At 50.2% G+C, this 5325-nt stretch overlaps 1 long non-coding RNA gene across 1 annotated transcript; it reads left to right on the plus strand.

Moving 5' to 3' along the window:
* The first annotated feature begins 646 nt into the window (after positions 1-646).
* LOC116792298 lies at positions 647-4497 on the plus strand. Its single transcript, XR_004359061.1, has 3 exons — positions 647-1120; positions 2827-2920; positions 3828-4497. It is a non-coding gene; the product is annotated as an uncharacterized LOC116792298 (long non-coding RNA).
* Positions 4498-5325: the final 828 nt, after the last annotated feature.

The following is a 5325-nucleotide window of genomic DNA, read 5'->3' on the forward strand; positions in this document are numbered from 1 at the left end:
GTCTGCTGCCACCAGCCTAGTTGCAGTGCCTGAACCAGAGCAGGTCACACTGAGCTGCTGGGGAAGAGGAGCTGTCTCTGCCCACTGCCTGGTGACAAGTGGGAGGAGGAGAAGAGAGCAAGTCATTACCTCACAAGTGTCCAACCCCCCTTCAGGTTAGGGCTGGACACCCACCTGGGCAGTTTCACTGCTCACCCCCCATTTGTGCTGAAATACCCAGCCCTCTCATCTCAGTTTCGATCCAAAGAAATCATCTCATCTCAGTTAACTAAAAGCAATTACAATTAAGGCTTGCTTCTCTCAGATTTGCTCACGCTCATCACCACTGCCTGCCATGGAGCTGGACCAGATCTCCAGCCCGTGCCCAGGAGCTTTGAGCAGCCTCAGCTGATGGAAGGGAAAAGCACGGATCCAGTGACCTTTGCTTGCATAACTGCTGCCCACAGTCCCTGCCTGACATTTGAGGAGTGGCCGTGAGTGCTGGAGGGGGTGCATGGTGATGGGGTGCTGGGCAAGGCAGATGAACCTCATCCTTGCTGGCAGAGTGTCAGGCTGAGCCCTGACCCTTCCTTTCTCTTTCTGGAAGTCACAGTGGACTCTCACGGCAGTGTCTCACCAGGAACCAAGGACAAGAAACATTCCCCCAGCTCCTTGCTGGCCAGGCAGAGGGATTGACCACAGTTTGTCTATTCCCAGGGCTGTTTTGCTGCCCACAGCAATGGAGCCAGAGCAGAGTGGAGTGTGTTTGGCTCTGTGGAATGTTGTGTCACTCACTGCAGGTGCCATGGGACTAAGCAAGAGGGAACTCACAGGCTGGAGCTGGGAGGGGACCCTGTCATCCCAACAGAGATACCGGCAGTCATGAGGTGGTGGCAAGATGCCACCAAACAGCCCAGGCCACACTGGCCTGCCAGGTCCCCAGTTTCAGCCTGGCTGCTCCTCAGCATCCCCCTGACAGTGCCTGGGGTGGGGAAGGATGACTCCATCCCATCCCAGGGCTGCCTCCTCTGGCTTTTCCAAGCTGGCTGGTATTGATGCCTCCAGGCACCTTCCTGCAGGACCACAGTGCCAGGGGCTGCAGATGCTGTTGAAGCCGCTGAGCATCCTGACCTTCACGCTGGTGAGTTGTCCAGCTTTGCAGCCAGTAGAGCTGAAGGGGTATCTTTCTCCCTGAAGCTTAGAAACTCTTTATGCCAAGGATCCTTGGCATTGCCAACCCACAAAGCTCAACAGCCAGAAGCACAAGCTCAGCATAAGCCTCCAAGTTTCCTTTAATAAAGGAAATTTCAGGAGAGGATGAGGAAGGGTAATTCTTTGTATTTTGCGTTCTGAGCCGTTTGTGCTTATTTTACCTCCCGTGGTACTTTATCTGCTGCACTTGTGCTGGCTGGAAGCTCCCTTTTACTTTGTTTTGTTTGCATTTAATGTGAAAACTGAGCTTTTTGGGGCAAGAAGCTGAAGCTTGGCCACAGGAACTGAGCCCTGGGCTGTGCTTGACTATGAAAGTCAGATGCCTTTGCTGGACATCTGGCTGCTTTAGCTACAGATAGCAGGGAAGAGCACTTTAATATTTATCCTGAGCTAAAAAAACAAGTAGAATGGAGAAAAATATACAAAGTAGGCCATGAAAACAGGGTTTGTGAACATCTGAGATCCGCTCCTAATTAATAGCAGTTCCCATCCCAGAAATCATACCATTCAGCAAAAGTTAATCATCTTTGCTCATACATACAATACACTTCAAGAGAGGATGAGTCACCCTCATTGAAATGTCTAATGTTATGAAATCCAGTGTGACTGATGTAACAGACCCGGCTGAGCTCTCCAAATTGGCCGGCAGCACCACGGCAGAGCGGGCTGTGTGTGAGCTGACTTCATTGAGTTCTGCTTGTTTGCACCCAGGATAGATTTTCCCTTTACTTACTAGAACAGACTCATGGCAAAGGACCCAAGAAGGATGTGGCAGGGCAGGTGAGTGGGGCAGGAGGGGCTGGCACTGCCAAGCCCCTGTAGTCCTCACTTCCTACCATGGAGCTGCCTGTCCCCACTCTTGGGAGCCCATGAAGCACAGAGGCCCTGGTCCTGCAAATATCTGGGCACCCACGTAATTCACAGCTCATTGGGGTGCCTGAGACCAGCGCTTTAATAACATCACTCTGCATGCTTAACCATTCGTGGGCCTGGGGATTTATTCTTCCCTGCTTGGTTCAGAGAGGAATGTAGGTTGAATTCAGCATTAAGATTCTGCATTGATATCAGCTGTTCCCTCTTAAATTAAATATTATTACCTGCAAACATTTCCTTTTAGCACTGGGAGCCGTTTGCTTGGTGTACTTTGTTTAAATGTCACCATATGAATTACTGAAAGTAATTTAAATATTTAAAGACATATACTGCAAGTCTAATTTTATTTTGAAATCCTGAGCCAGGCTTGCAGCTGATGCAGCAGATAACAGCTCAGCCTGGCACCCCTGGTTCCTGGCCCAGTTCTTTAAATTAATAATTTACATTTTCCAACACCTTTCACCCGACGAGTCTGGGCTCTGAGATTCTTTTTCTCCAGCCAGATTTTCTTCTCTCTTTGAGGCCCTGCAGCCCCTCTAGGAGGGGTGTGAGTCCCTTGGTAGATTCTCTCCTATCCACCCGTCCACCTTGGCCGCCCTTCAGGGGCATCTGCTCCATAGGGCAAACTCTGGGAGAGATAACATCAGAAATGCCAGGGCCCCAGCAGAAGAGACAGAATTGCTCTTGTATTTCGTGTTTTCCAACTAGAGAAGATCTCCCTCCCGACACAACCTTTTCATCTCTCATTATCTTTATGAACAGCTTAAAAAAAAGTACCATTTCTGGCACACTGGCCCCACTGCTGAAGAGCTGTTCCTCTTCCACCTCCTTCACCTGCTGGGATGAAAAGCTGCAGGTAATGCTGGGGAGTAAATGAAAGGCTTTCCATGAGGAAATAAGCTAAAGCAGTAAACAAAATTCTGATTCTGAAAAGCAAAACAGCTGAAGTTGTCACCAGGAAAACATGGTGATGAAACACTCTGGTCCTCGGAAATTACCCTACATGCTGTTGGAAAATACCTTCTGACTCAACCAGCTCAGTGTGTCTGGTGCCACTGTGCTAATAGCTTTTACCTGACCTGAATAGCCCAGGTTTTCAAGGAAATAATCTTCTCCATGAGAAATGTCACCACCAGACCCAAGCCTTCCTGAGAAAAGCCTGGCTTAGGTGGATGCTGGGATTTCTCCCACTCCTGGGAGCAGCCTACCCTGAGGAGCTGTGTTCCCACCACTGGGCAGCTGATCTGTGGGGCTGGGGCTGGCTCGGCTCTGATCTCTCACCTCTGCTGCCACCACAGGTGGGTCTCCTAATGCAAGGTCCAAGTTGCCTTTAATCATGCTGCAGGCATCTCCCTGGAACATTCCTCTTGCCTGCTGCCCCGCCTGCCCTTCTCCCTCCAGAGAGGAGTCTGGCTTCTTACGCAAAGCCGGTGACTCATTCCCCAGGATGTCTTTGCTTAAAAGTTGCCTGGTCACCTCTTTCTCTGGTCGCTGCTTCCTTGCTTGTCAAATCCTGAGTGAATGAACGGTGACACGCAGGCACAATGCACACAGGGGCTGAGATGGCACAAGCTGCTGGCAGGATCCCCCTTTCCTTGTGCCCTGTGTGTACCCAGGACAGTGTCCCCCCTCTGTTGTGGGCAGTGGTCAAAAGGGAAGCAACATATATCTCCGAGCCTGTCCTTTTCTCCAGGCTCCACCACTTGAGCTATTAAACGCCCTGAGCTCTCCCTGCTCCCCTGGCTTTGTGCATTTTTTTTTAGGGTTGTGCTGCCATGAAGAGGGACCCTGATGGGCAAAGAGGAGCTTCATGGAGTGCAACAAGGGGAAGTATGAACTCCTGCCACTGGGAGGAATAACCCCACTCATCAGTACATACTGGGGGCCAATCAGCTGGAAAAGAACTTTGCAGGTAAAGACCTGAGGGGTCCTGGTGGACAACAAGCTGACCTTGAGCCAGAGGTGCATTCTCAAAGCCGGCAATATCATGGCCTGGATTAGGAAGAGTGTTGCCAACGGGCCAAGGGAGAAGGAGGAAGAAGGTTTTGATTCATCCTTTGTGACCAAGAACTGCTGCCACTGGTGGAAACAGGACTGGCACCTGTGAGTGTTTCAGATATTTCTTGCCAACTCTTAGGTCCAGCAAAGTGTTGCATGAAGGAACTTTAACCCCATTTCAAGGACTGGGAAGCAGGACAGAGACAGAGGGAAGGGATCTGCCCAGTGTCACATCATTAAGCCAGGGATAGGTTGGGAAGGCACCAGACCCTTCTGTGAGACCTGGTTCAGTTCCCTCTGTACTGGGTCATGTTCTAGCAGGTCATATATGTGTATCCAAGAGTTGTGAGTGTATCCAAGAGTGTCAAACTGTCTGGACCAGTGATCAGCAGGGATTGCTGAACGAGTTCACAGAAAATTTTAACATTGTTAAATACGTTAAACAAACAAACAAAAAAAGGCAAATCAAAAAGAGATTGACCCAAGAGATGCTTTGTGTTCAAAATAAAGCCCTGTTTCCTGGAAACTATACTTTTTTGGGAAAAAGAGTGGGGTTCAGCTGAACATTACTAACACTGGGAGGAAATCAGAAGTTGTTTTCCAGTGCTGAAAGAGGAACCAACCCATTGCTCCCGAAATGCTTCACGGAAATGGATTCTTGGGGTTTGTTCAGTTTTATTTTAATTGCAGTGAGGGCTTGCAAAACCACAGGATTTAGTGCAAGGAAAAAAACCTACGAACTAGAGCATCTTCACAGATGACCAGGAGAACTCCATGAAAGAGCAGTGCTGCCACAGCACAGGTGGTGAGACCTCAAAGCGGGGCAGGAGCCTGTCCATTCCTAGCCACCAAATACACCCAAACCAGAAGAACTACACGAACGAAAAGCAACATTCTGGGGGGACACACACGGGCTGGGAGACCTGCCCTGCTCATTGGAATAGAAGGATACGAGCAATAATTGACTTTAAAGCTGCCCGTGGTAAGAAGCAGCAGCACAGTGCAACCTGCTGCCCCAGGACCTGTGTTGGCTGAGGGTTTAACTGGTGCACTATGGAGTTTTGCTGATAGACAGGGATGTGGGGCACTGTCACGGTGCTGAGGCTGCCTCTCATCTGCCATGGGGTAAATCCCAGGCAGTGCTGCCAAAGCCACCGGGACTGCCCCGGCTCCACCACAGCAGGGCTGAGCTGGGATGCCTCACCCCTTCAGCGGTGGGGAGAAGGCCTGGCAGGGTTTGCATTTCTGAGGAGCACCCAGAAA

The sequence above is a fragment of the Chiroxiphia lanceolata genome, chromosome 11 (genome assembly GCF_009829145.1).
Source record: "Chiroxiphia lanceolata isolate bChiLan1 chromosome 11, bChiLan1.pri, whole genome shotgun sequence".
NCBI lineage: Eukaryota > Metazoa > Chordata > Aves > Passeriformes > Pipridae > Chiroxiphia > Chiroxiphia lanceolata.